This window comes from Rhyacophila brunnea, unplaced genomic scaffold (genome assembly GCF_057557595.1).
Source record: "Rhyacophila brunnea isolate RB1 unplaced genomic scaffold, BYU_Rbru_1.0 scaffold_5, whole genome shotgun sequence".
Classification (NCBI taxonomy): domain Eukaryota; kingdom Metazoa; phylum Arthropoda; class Insecta; order Trichoptera; family Rhyacophilidae; genus Rhyacophila; species Rhyacophila brunnea.
In genome coordinates this window covers 23,309,516-23,324,083 of record NW_028233170.1, presented here as the reverse complement: position 1 = coordinate 23,324,083, position 14,568 = coordinate 23,309,516, and the positions used below count along the sequence as shown (strand labels likewise).

Sequence of the window (14,568 nt, the reverse complement as noted above, 5' to 3'; positions counted from 1 at the left end):
TAATAAATATGACCATAAAATAATATGTAATAATAATTACAAGTTTATCTTAGACAGTTAAAATTATTTTTTTTTCTTTTTAATGTTTTTAGATAGGTACCTACATAATAAATTATTTTGTACTTAGTGTAAATTATTAACAAAAATGTTTCAAATTGCAAGCTTTGTATTTTTCCGCTAGGTGCCTCCTGGTAAGTTTACCCAAGTACCTGGTACCCAAGGTACTGACCATAGACTATAGATACATCTAGACGCCACCCGTTGCATTGCTAAATGAAGCCTACTTAATTAACTAAAAATATATACCACTGATTTTATGTTCAACACAAAAAATAGCAAATTTAACAACACGAACTCGCAGATTATCGATGCTACGTGAAGCGATTCACCACGATTTGCCAGCGATACTTTTGGAAACTGACTCAAAAATATGTAGACCTTTTATCTTACTCTAGCGCGTGTCGCAGAGATAATAAGGGTGCCGAATACTTTCACTCGCACTCATGCATCGTTTTTGTTCAGGCCTTGGTACTGACATATCTAGGGGGTGTCAGGTAGCTCAGGTGGTGTGTTTAGCATCCCTCGATAGTACAAAATTAAAATTATAATTTTTTTTTTTACTAACTTGTTATTTATAGTCATTCTCGTTGATTATGTATATCCGGGTGTGTAACAGTTTTATTTTATTTCCAGTAATAAAACGCTCAGAACTTTTGAGTTATCGTTTATTCAGAACACAAGTACACTTTTGTTTTCTCAATTATTTTGATAGTCACAAACCACAAAAAGTTAGGGCCGCTTTCAGTGAACCCTTGGTTTAATTATGCTTCACTAGGCTTCACTTCTAACTATATGTCGTTAGATAAAATTTATTACCAATCTCGATAATAGTTGACAATTAAATTTAGGTTCTCCCTTAGAGTAACTCTAGCTTAATATGCCTCTGGTTTAGTATATTTACTTATTTATAACTTATTATTTAATTATATGTAATTATTCTATTGTTTATTAATGCTTTTTTTTTATAAATAGCTAAGTGTCAAAGTGACGTTTCTTTATTTACATCTGGAGTCTGGAGAATTATTCTAGAATGGCCACGAAACTTGGATTAAACGGGTGTGATGTCCCTTTGAAGTAATTTACAACTGCAACAAAGGCATCTGCAAATTTTTCAATTTCAAGATTAAATGCAAAACTGCAAAAGTCGTGAACTTGATAATGTAAAAGTGAAGCAACTGAAAGAACATGCAATATACTGTAGATATAAACCAATTGAGGTGTCTAATTACAAAAAGCGACAAGTCCACAATTCAATATTTTCAGGAAACGTTTTTATGTTTCAAGCTCCAATTATTTGTTTTAACGTGAGATTATTTTCTCTGTTGTATTCTATGTCGAAATTAGAACCAAATGGCAATTTGTTTCAGCCGATAAACTCTTAAATGTAATATAGGCAAAATAAAATTGGATGTAGCGCTATTTGTACTTCACTTTTTAATTTACACCGCATAAGGCACATATTTCCATGGCACTGTCATAAGTTTACCAGATGCTACGGCATGGGAGACGCCCTTTTCAATGTTGAACGTTCCCTTATTGGTTGAATTAAACACGCGCGAAATCAACCGAGCTTTAAATAATATGAAACACGGACTTGGCGCTTATTGTAATAAATCGAGACTTAAAATATTTTTTTTCGTAGGGTTATGTCGCGTTTTGGAATTTATAGATCAATACATACATATTGTGTAAAATTATACGAATGCATGCGTATTTTTTTCTCGATTTTGACCAAATGTATCACTTTTTGGAATTAGGCGCCTCAATTATGGCTTTTTTTTAGAAACTCTATTTCTCCTAAAACGAAGACTTCAAACACTAACAGGTTTATTATGCAAAATATGTCTTTTGCAGATGCCTTGGTTTTACACTCATGGTGCGATGTGTTAAACTCATTTATCTGGTCAACCTGACACGCCGGGCCCCCAGGCTCGAGACCTGTCAGCCCTCCCCAACCATGACCTACACCACTCCGGAAATTGGGTGGACACCGAGAATTTTGAGTTCCATTGCTGGAGAATTACAAATAATTTTTTTGCAGTGTTTTTATTTGTCTAAGCCCAAAGGTATAGTTTATTGGCTTTCAATTTCAATGTTTAAAATCATTCTGATTTTCATGTTTGGGAGTGCCAGGGCCCCTTGGCCCAATAGGTGGAGCAAGTGGCCAACATCTATTTCTCATAAAAACTAGTAGATAAGGCAAACCTCGACCGTGTAAATTTTACCAGCCAGGGTCAATCCACAGCTGGATGAATGCCTCCCCCAGCTCTCAACTCTTTTCGGTCCTCTGCTACCACATACATTCACTGAACTTTATGAGCTCATCTATCCAGCAGGTTTTAGGGCATCCGTGCGGCCAAGGGATAATGTAAATGCCCATATTATCTCAGGATCAGGCATGGTCTCGGCTATAAAAGTACTTACCCAGCCTAGTCCACGGTGATGACTTTCACTTTTCTTTCTCCCATTATGTGTGCCATTTTCCCCACATTCGGTGCTACGATCACAAAATCGCATCAGTTTGGTGGCCAATGTCTTCTAATGTATTTCATAAATTTTTACATATTATTTAAAAAGGCATTTTGTATAATTGAAATCGGGAAACATTTATATGTATTCACTTATAGGACACTAATTTAATAATCCGTGTCTTTTATTCACAATATTTTCAAGTTGTATTACGTAGCTTGTGAGCCTTAGTTTCGTCAACCTGTTTACACCCAATAGCTAACGGCAGGTAACACCCTTTAAATTTAATTACTTAAGGGGGGACATGCTCGTCGAAGGTCAAAATTGAGTTTTTATTGTATTTTCAAACCATGATCCTGGACACTCCTTAAACGTTGTAGATAATCTATTTATATAATTTTGAAGCCTTATTATCCTTTATAGTTATTTTAAACATTTGATGACTGCATAAAGTATTTTTGTTACATAAAATAGTATTCTTTTAAACCTCTCGCTCTAATGTTTTAGAATATAGTCATATTTCGGTACATAACTGTGCAGTGGTGTTAAGATTTTTTACATTTATTAATTTTTAAACGCATTTATAAAACCATTAGCATAATTTATTAAGAGATAATTTTTGTAAAATATTCACGATAAAAAATTGAATTGGTAATCTCTGTGATCCCAAATTTGACAAGAATTAGGCATTTTATTATTCAAAAAATCGGCAAGATTAACACATTTGAAGATGATTCTAAAGGTATTTATTATAAGCTATGTCCTTGACCATTCAAGTGTGATAAACATCTTATGAATAATGATTGCTTTATAATAATTATTGACCTAAGAATAAGGTAGTGTTTTTTTGAAATACGCTATTTCTTTTGTCATTCCCCAGTAGTTAAGCTACAACATACGGCCGTAGCCATAAATTGACAAACTATAATTGAAGTAGGGAGTAAAATGATATTGACGCGCGTGTTTGAACATGTACCTAACCGAATTTTTTTTTAAACGGTGTATTTCAAAAAAACACTACCTTATTCTTAGGTCAATAATTATTATAATGCAATCATTATTCATAAGATCTTTATCACACTTGAATGGTCAAGGACATAGCTTATAATAAATATCTTTAGAATCATCTTCAAATGTGTTAATCTTGCCGATTTTTTGAATAATATAATGCCTAATTCTTGTCAAATTTGGGATCACAGAGATTATCAATATAATTTTTTATCGTGAATATTTTACAAAAATTATCTCGCAATAAATTATGCTAATGGTTTTATAAATGCGTTTAAAAATTAATAAATGTAAAAAATCTTAACACCACTGCACAGTTATGTACCGAAATATGACTATATTCCAAAACATTAGAGCGAGAGGTTTAAAAGAATACTATTTTATGTAACAAAAATACTTTATGCAGTCATCAAATGTTTAAAATAACTATAAAGGATAATAAGGCTTCAAAATTATATAAATAGATTATCTACAACGTTTAAGGAGTGTCCAGGATCATGGTTTGAAAATACAATAAAAACTCAATTTTGACCTTCGACGAGCATGTCCCCCCTTAAGAGCTTGTACCTAGAGCCAAAGCATTCAGATTTTATTTGGAAATAAATCATTCTGGGCAAGCATTAAATTTGATACCGCATGTAGAGTAATGATATTTTCTTTCAATATGATACTAAACACATGTTATCGATACTATTTCTACCGTAAGTGTATTTCCAAGAAAAATGTTCAATTGAGATTCAGTAAAAAGCCGATAAGAAAAAAAATGGAAGATTCAAAATCCTAAGCTGCAAAAAAACAAATTTTATCCGAACATGAAATTTATAACATGTGAACGCCACTCATAGTCACTACTTGTTTGCATATTGATAACACGGGCTCATTGTATAACACCAAGTAAAGATACTCCGTGACTGAACAAAAAATGTGTAAAGCATACGAAAATAGGAAAAATGGATTAGGAAAAGCTGTGTGAATGAAACAGAAATGAAAGGTTTGACTTATGGACCATTTATTAAAATATAAAAATTAAAAGAATTTAATTCGGCAATAATGTTTATTGTACTTATTAATTTAAAAAGTGTTTTGTACATCATTATATGCCAGGTGCCACCAGGTGCAGCGATGGAACCTGAAAAGGAAAATATCAAATCAAAATATTTATAAAGAAAAAACTAATAGGTAGTCTGACTCTAACCTAACTTAAAAATCAACCCGCAATCTAATATCACAGATTACCACATATTCTATCTTAGGTCGCTTGACTGGCATAGAAAATTCTAAATGAAAGACTTGTAAATGAATGCTAAGAAAATCATTATCAAAACAATTTGAATAACATAGCCATCGGTAAAGATGCAGTATTTTCTATTGTTTTGTATCGCTTTGTATTGTCGGCAGTGGTAAGATTTAGTCAGTGGATTACTTGCAGGGATGCCCACATGCAAACTCTCACCATGCCCCCCCTTTCACACTGACAATAGAAGCAAGTAAAAGACAATTATTTTCGTGATCCGGTTCTTTCGAGGCCTATAAACAAACCAAAACCCCACAACATACTGTAAACAATAATGTTGTTTAATATGTTAGGTTACCCACCCATGATACAACATCGAGTAATGTAACTTAATCATAACCATTCAGAAGAGTATTTATAGTAAACTGCAGATTAAACGAAGTGTGTAAAATTAGTAAAACCTTCCACCAAGAATTGAAGAGTATTGCTTCAATAATACAAAATTTTTTGTAGTGTAGTTTTTCATGAATTACAAATAATTGCTTAACTATAATTTGTTTCTTGCTAAATTTAAATATCGTTAAACGAAATAAAAATCAAACAGAAATGATCTATCAAACAACCACATGGCAAAACCCTGAGTAAATGAGGGTTAAGAATCAATATTTCAATTAAAACTTTGCCAAATACTGATATAAGAGAATCAATGCCTGATCGCCAATTACGAAGTACCACCAAATCAAGTGCATCAAGAAATATTGGTGTACAGATAATATAAAAACATGGGTTGTTGATTTACGGGAAGTCAGCAGCAAACAAATTTTGAAAATAGCTGATATATTTGTTAGGTTAAAGCCGCGTTGACAAGGTCCAAGTACGATCCAAGTATACTTGGATCGAGTGCCATCCAAGTGACAGCTTCATACCAATTATTCCTATCCAAGTTAACTTGGATGAGTAGGACGCGGTCCAAGTAGCTTGGATAGGAATAATTAGTATGAAGATGTCTCATACAAGTGCACTTGGATGGCACTCGGTCCAAGTGTACTTGGACCGTGTCAACGCGGCTTTAGTAAGGTTTTCATTCTTGAATTTTGTCAATGAAAATTGTCGCGGTTTCCGCCTGGCTTCCCCCTTAAACTGACTTGTACCAAAACATGTACAACTCAACTGCTAGTAATAATGACAAACTAAATTAACTATCACAAAACAATTTTTGACATATCACACACGGGTGCGAACTAGACCGAAATCCACAAAAACGTATCTTCTCAATCACTCACTCGGAATTATTGAACTCGTAAGATAGTTGGTAGACGCTACATCCTAACCCTAAATGTTTTTGCAAATACCACATGTCTGCAACATGTGCAGAATGGTATTCCTGATCACTGTCACAAATTGCAAGTAATTTTGTATGGAAACTTAGTGCCAAAGATTGAACTTCAATGATTTGGTGTGGAGATTCCAAAAATACTCTACTCAAAACATTGCTAAAATCTTCCCTCAATAATAGAAAGCAAAGCAACACCCTGAGATGTAAAAATTAATAATTATCAACTCACCAGTTTTTGTTGACCAAAATGAGGATGTTATGTGGGCATGGAACTGCAAAAGAAAACGACAATAAAATTAGTTCGTTTATTGAAGGGACATGTCACTACAATTGTAAGGGCTGGGGGAGGGTGACACTAATAAAAACATATTTCCATGAGTAACATTAAATTAGATTGCAAAGTTATACACAACGCCGATGTTTTGAAGATCGACGGAAGTATGAAAGGTATTCCGACATGGAAATATTGATCCAATGCACGCGTACGACGCAATGGCGGACGGCGGCGGCAAATGACAAGTACGCCGGCACGTGGCACGAACTTTGGTTTTTAGGGAATAATTCTGAAGAAATCCTACCTTATTTATTTGGACCTCGCACGCATCTTCCTGCGTTTACGCTTTAGCCTCCGCATACGCTTCTTACGCCACTGAAACAAAATACATGTTGTCAAATTCAAACTTGTCACAAAAACAGTAAATTCGCAAACAGAAGTGGTTTCATTGCACGTTTTGTTTCTTGATTTATACTGATGGCTTTATGAAAAATATAGATAAATACCTTAGCCCTCATGTTCCTCGGTCTTCAAACAGAAGTTCAGAAGACGATCAAGACTTGCGCCTTGGATGATGGAACAGATTGGAGTGGAAGAATTTCCGTCGTTCTCAAAAATCCTCGGTGTCAACGTGCCATAGACAAAAATTCTCCCTCGCTACGTATATTTGCTCGTAGAGATGTTTGGTAATATCATTTTTAGTCAATCAATACTTTTAACTATCCTAAAAAAATACGCATGCCCAAATTAGAAAAGGAACAAATCTATACATTTGATTCTTATTATGTGTGTATAAAATATGGTAATTTTCTTCTCGTACCATCACCTAATGGTGAAATTAGAGTCTGTCTTCTATAAGCTGGCGCGCTGGATTCCCCTCCGCTTAAGGATCCATATCGTTCCCTCGAATTGAAAATTTGCAATAGTTAAACGCGATTGCATAATGCTTTCCGTGTGACGTGTACGTCAGATTATAAAATACATACTCTATACATAATGACTGGCACATAATGTATATGCTAAGAGCGTTTTAATGCATATGATCATATCTATGCTATTCCGACATACTATACATACATAATATTATATAACAGCTATGACATCGTATTTACACTCTGTGACACACAAAACGCCAACATGAGAAATGGGTTTTTCGGCATTTATGTGACGGATCGTCATTGTGTGTAATTTCACCATAACGAGGGTCTGCCACCATTAGTCTGCTTCTAGGAAGAGTTCGTTGGGGATGTACTCTTACCAATCACGGAGCTTCTTAAGCTATGAATTTTGTTGTTATGAATTACCATGTTACCACGTTTGCCGCTGATAAACGATAAGCTTTTATTGGATAACAAGTTGAGGAATACAGTCCTCTCATATTGTGACCGAGGTATCTACCGTAGTGTTAGGATTTTGATACAACACAGAATACGCACTGTCAATCCAAAGATTTGTGATGATATTATATGTCTATATCAGGTATTTATTAGTATAGTCGGCATGACCCTACGGCAAGGACGGCGATCCCTTTTCTTCGAGTTTCAAATTTAAAAATTTAAAAAAATCAGTGTGTACTTATGTACGCGCGTTAAAAGTTATAAGTACTTTTTTGGTGTAACAAAACTTGTGATATCCTAGATTTTTCGGCTAGCTCTTAATTATCTTGTTATATTACACACGTAAGAAAACGAGCCGCTTATTGAAGTGCCGTTGGTTTATTTCTATACACTTTAACTTATATTACTAAATTATATAAAGGTTTCTCGTTGTTTTTCTTTTTAAAGTATCAAATGTCACTCTGACGTTTAATAATTTGTTAACATAAGGAATTGCAAATGGCCGACAATAATAAATTCGCTGCCTAGGCAACGGAACAATTCTAAACTATAATATTATACTGTATAATCGTCACGATTGCAGTATCATACTGTGGCGTAAAGGTAGTGCGTTCAGCTGATAACCGAACAATGGGTGGTTCGAGTCCAATCGAGTGCGTTTTTTTCTGTGAAAAAATAAATTATATGTTACATGTCACACGCCAAAAATACACTCTGATCTAATTTTCCAAACGCGCCTAAAGAAGTATAGCTTCAATAATAATAAAAACAAAATACTAACGTTCTTGCGGAATTGTATATTGTAAATTTGCCAAAATACATTGAATACCTAGTTGATCGTGCAACCTCTCACGCCACAAAATGGTCATCAAGTTGTAGGAGATAATTTTATTATCCGTTCGCCGCGTGGTAAAAATAGCTTAGAACACCTTCACGTTAGACGTTGTGTTAGGTGTCGTTTAACAGACCTCGACAAATCCTAATACAATTTCAAAAATGTCGGCTTCATGAAAAATATAAGGATTCCAAAAAATCCCCTATGACAGTAGCAGAATAAATGCAGAGATTGAGGTAGCGTCGTCAAGTTGAAGCGATCACTGGTCGCGCGGACGCCGCAACGCCTGCCACAAGTTCACGGGCAATGGCTGTTGACAGTATGATATAACCGATAGAATTCGATACATATTCAAGGTCCAAATTGGTGTTGGTCACGGATCCAACTGACTTCACAACTATAAAGAATACATGCTCCACGATATATTTAACAGTTTGTAGAGATAAAATTTAATATAAGTGTAGCATGTACGTTTTACATATCGTCAGGTGCTCGAATTTAGAACTAAATTTATCCCAGTATAAAAAGTATTGAATGATATGTCAAATGTTAGCATGTGGCACCTTTACTCAGCAGACAACTTATACTGGTGGTCATCTAGTGAGTGGTGAGCTAGTCAGAACTGTGAGAAATAAATAAAATAAAATATACGCAAACTGTCCTAATTACAACTAAACTATAGGAAGTATATTTTCTCAATGCAATAAAGATTTGATTTTAAAACAAGTGCAAAAACGAACATCGGTAGCAATATTTTTTGTATATTATTAAAGTTGAAAATTGATTCAGATCCCAAGTAGAAATTAATAAAACAAAAATCAATAATTACATCAATTTATGAATAGCATTTTCAATATGTCTAAGGGCAGCACTTTGCCTAGGGACGTCACTGTTAACATTAATGCGTTAACCAAAAAATATCTATCGGTCAGCTTGGTTGCGGTCCGAAGCTGCGCAAAGGAAAAACATAAAAAAACTCAATACAAGACAGCGAGCGCTAGCGATTCAAAATGTGAAGCTTACCTCGCGGTTTCGTTAAACTCAACGCAAGCTCTGGCAGTACTTGTGTTTTTAAATTTACGTTTGGAACAAATCGCTTTCGCTTAAAGAGCTAAAAAGGGCGAGGAGAGCCTCGCAGGTTTACTGCCGGATGATAGACTTTACGAAAAACCGGTGGACTACAGAAGGCTACCATACCGACTAGACTATTTTTGGGAGTGGTTTCTTATCCTGCAACGTTGAAAAGCAACGAATGCAATCACACATCAATTTTCTCAGACAGGAGCAAAATTGATAACGGTACTGGTGCAAAGTTTGCGGCATACATTAATGGCAGTGAGATAGTGACTCGTAATTACTGCCTTGCCAGCTACTTACTGTATGGTAATGCAGACCGAACTCTATGCCATCCAATGTGCTCTGGAGTGAGCAAGCTCAAATCAAATCTAACGGAAGCTCAACGAAAACCATGGTATTTGTATTTATTCGGACCCCAAAAGCTTCCCTTGTGGGATCCCTTGTTTACTAATCCGATAGTCTTTTTTATTCACAGCAAGTCCACAATACTGAAACGGCACCACCTCCTGGTGCGCTTCAAGTGGATAAGGAACATTCAGGGTAAAGAGAAATAAAAGGGCTGACGAATTGACTCGGCATGGTGCCTCTGAACCCAAAATCGCAATAGCACAATATGATAAATTTCGAATAATCGTGACCTTAGAACAACAAGGTATCATCTGGCATTTATACCAAACTGACATATTGAGCTCCAATGTTTTGAATATGAATAAAATCTTAACTATATGCAATGAAAATTGGTAGATATTAACAATATTATTATTATTGCATTATGTTTGTATTTTCAAAGCATTTTATACTAAATATAATATCTGATATTATCTAATCCAGACATTAAAATTTTGTGATGGAAATTAATTGCTCTGAAAATCGAAAAAAATCAGAGCAACAAAGTTCTATCTTATTATTGAACCTTGATTTTGTGATAATGTTTTGCTACAGGGCTTAATAATTATGTTTAAAATTAAATAAAAATACCCTTTTCGATTAATTCTTTATTAGAACAACATTAAATTAAACATAGTTTATGTAAAATGACAGGACGTGGTATAAAAAAATGTTGCATAATACTGAGATTTAGAACAATATTAATAGTTTATAAAATGACAGGAAAGTATCTTCACTTTCAAGGTTTTTGTTGTTAGAATCCATATGATCCATGATGAACTCTCCTGTGTACTCACATAACTTCACAGCTCTGAAAAAAAAAGTTTTTATGATAATAGACTGGCATAAAAAAAATACTTTCACAAAACTATTATTACAAAACCTCTCAAATTACTCAATTTTCAAATGAAACTTAATAAAGATATCATTGTATTGTCACTGCAGTGATTCATGAAGTAATAATTAAGTAGTTTATGAAAAGAGCTATTGCAACTATTATTATTTAGTCAATTTCATCGCCAAGATCTATGTTTTCTTCGCAAAAAAACATACTCTGCAACTTCTCCAAGTACTTCCACCCACTTGAATAATAAAAAGGAGAATATATATGAAATTATGACGTATTCTAGAAACAATTTATTCAGATGTAATGTCAAATTTACAAAATATGAAAGAACAGCAAATAAATTAAGTACTCATTTGAAAAGAAACATAAGTAGGTACCCAAAATTCTTATCAATTGTAAAATCATCAGACAGTACCTATAACTTGAAGATTGTTTATATTATCCAATAAATTAAGATTGTTGCTGAAAATAAATAGATAATAGAATTACTTATATTAAATTTGAAACAAAATAGAATAATTAATTGCAATACATGGATAACAAAAATAATACATAACCTCAAACTTACCTTGTATTTAAAGCAACGATATTGTAGGTTGGTGAGGTATATTCGTAGTATTATCATCCTCTTAAAATAATGTCCTCAATACCCCTTTCACTTAAAGTATTGCTCATCTGTATGTTATTTTAATTAAATTGTTGAAAAATGAAGCGCGAATACTTGAGAGAAACGTACTAGTTTGACAGCTGAACAGAAATGAAACCATATTGCTCCAAAAATTTTTTTTTTAAAGCAAATGGTTCATAGTTACTTTCAAATTTTAAATGGAACCATGTTGTTCCAAAACAAATTACCAGTGCATCTGATATAGAACTTTGATGCCCTGATATGTACTAAACCATAAAGATTTTTTTAAATCTTGTAACCAAGCCCTCCGCAATAGCCGATTTTAGTGAGTCATGTTTTAGCAAGTGCATAGCCAACACGCCACAAAAATGGCAGTCAGTCGATAAACTGACATTGTGCCGGCAACATCCACAAGAAAATCGGAAAATATGCCGTCTTGTTCTATAAAACGATGTCAAAACACATCTAGGAACCAAAAACAGGAAGATGGGATTACTTTCCACTTATGAGTACTTCATAAACAGTGATTATTCTATATTATTCTGTAATCTGAAATCATTTCCTTGATTAGCTTACATTTCGTTGCGTACACGCCAGAATTCTGCAAGTGTGGGTAAAAATGTTGCCAGATTTGTGATTTTTGATTTCATCTGTTTTAAAATAATATTACACATTTTGCGATATTATACACATATTTTAATATTTCGTATTCAAGCTTATCTGTAGTTGTATGAATAAATCAGCTACGGCTGCTGGTGTATAAAATATAGCGGTAGTTTTTAAATATCATTTATCACTTATTTATCGGATTCGTAAGTACCACACTATATTTCGAAACGTCAGAGTTTGTAGAAAAACTTGTATACAAAACGACAATTTAAAAAAAAAACTAATCCAAAACCAAGGGCTATAATTTCTTATTCCTTGAATGTCTATATGAATTTTCGTTTTATATTAAAATTCATGTTTAATTTTCAGAATTATATTCCTAGCAAATTCCAATACATATTTTATTCGCATTTAAACTAAATATGTCTCATTTTTAGTGTTAGCTGCTCATAACGTGTTCTCCAGCATTTATCGAACGCGACACTTGCCTCTTTAAAACGTGCCATCTCCGATGTACCTACTATATGATTGTAAATTTACGTAATTTTGTTTTATGTGTCTGATTTTTTTAGATTTACTAGATTTGTGTAAACGTCTTTGTTCTTTCCGAATAGTATGTGGCGCATGGAGATAACCAAAAGACTCCAGACCATTGGACTTCCTAGTTCTTAACCGGTCACGGTGGCTTCGTCAACGAGCTCTGTCAGCTTGGTTTTATAAAATTCGATACATGCTTATGTAGAATGCTTTAAATAGCAGGGTGCCAATCACATCCTCTGGTAGTGTTCCCATTCATCGGTTGAAAGGGAATGCTACCAGCACAATTTTGAAGGACGCTTCTCGTTCGTTACGCCACGGTATATGCCTGAAAGGGTGTTGAGACGTGGCGGGTGGTGGATGGAAAAGCATGTATCCATAGATTTGTAATTCTTTTTTTTTTCAATATAATCATTACCCAATGTTTCGATATTGAAAATTCAGAATAAACCAATTTTTATCATAATGGGTCTATTTTTAAAATCTTTATAGATTGTGGTATTTTTGTGTTTACTTATGCGTCAATTACATGGAGCTACTTTACGAGCTGCTTGTTGCCGAATTTACAATCTGCCTGTAAAGTCGCTTAGTGTCATCATCGAACAAGCAGATTGTAAACAATCTACCGAGAAAAGTTGAAAGCCGGTCAACTTTACACGCTACACGCCGGCGTGTGGGCCTACTGCGTCTGCGCAGTAGCAACCTCCCGGTGAAAAAACGAACTACGTTCTGTCAAAATAGTCGCTGGCTTGTGGCTTCTCAGCGAATGGAAAGTTTTGTGTGTCATCATCACAATCGCAGTAGCTGAATCGCCCGCTTTTAAATTTGCCAACAAACAGCTCGTAAAGTAGCTCAATGTAATTGACGCTTTATATTTTTCTTTACTTATACTTCTAAGTCGGTAGGTACCAGCTACATAATTTATTTAGCAAATATGTTTGAATCGTTAATTGAATGTATTATTTGATTAATAATAAATAAAATTTTATGAAAACATGTTTTTTTTATTTCTCCGAACACTATAAATAGGAATGTAATAAATATTATTCGTATTTTTGAGATTGTGTGTTACCTAAATATATTTCGTATTACCAAAATTCACTCTGCTAATATTTATTAATATAATATAAAATTAAATCGCTTGTAAAATAATTCGAAATCTGGCAACACTACGCCAAGCAAATGTTCACGCACACTGTCACGTATTTCCGAAAAACCCTTGAAAGGGGCGTGAAGGACGCGTGGTGGGGCTGACCCAAGCGCGAGAAAAAATTCGTCATCTGTTCGGGAACAAACACTCACTATCGCTCTATCTATATTTTTCTATAATCTAAGCTTGTAACACAGTTTTAAAGAGAAAATTATTATAAGAATTTTGGTACCAAAAAGTCAAAATTGACCAAAATGCCAGATTATACCTTATTGTTCTAAGGTCACGTAATATTAATAGCCAACTATTTAGTAGTAGTGATAAACGAACAAATTTTGGCGACTCCGGGAAGTAAAGTAGCAAACATTTTTGAAATTCAACGAACCTGGTCAGCGGACTTAAAATTCTACAAATACAGGGTGCGCCACGTGTAAAAAGTCCAAAGATTGTAAATCGTCCGGTGCCAATGGAGCGGGAGCATCAGAGCGTCGAAAATCCAACAACGCAGACGGTGCGCTTGCAGAAAGGTTCGGTAGTGGTTGGAGCAGACTATGGGACATTTTTTTACAAATCAACTGATTTTACTTACTGCACACAGATAAAAAAAGTTTAACTCCAAATAATAAATAGTAACGATTAAATAATTTCCTCATTTAAACGTGTTTCCCACCCCTATAACTATATAAATGATAGACAATCGCAAATATTGGAACAAGTATTACTTGTATTAATAAATTTTGTTATGTGATAATAATAAATAAAATTATTGTAAACTAATAC

The 14,568-nt window shown here is 34.1% G+C and overlaps 1 long non-coding RNA gene across 1 annotated transcript; it reads right to left on the bottom strand.

The window, feature by feature from the left end:
• Positions 1-4,524: 4,524 nt before the first annotated feature.
• LOC147066187 (uncharacterized) lies at positions 4,525-14,338 on the bottom strand. Its single transcript, XR_015071611.1, has 5 exons — positions 14,174-14,338; positions 6,888-7,105; positions 6,686-6,756; positions 6,337-6,379; positions 4,525-4,666 (listed from the first exon to the last, which is right to left on the bottom strand). It is a non-coding gene; the product is annotated as an uncharacterized LOC147066187 (long non-coding RNA).
• Positions 14,339-14,568: the final 230 nt, after the last annotated feature.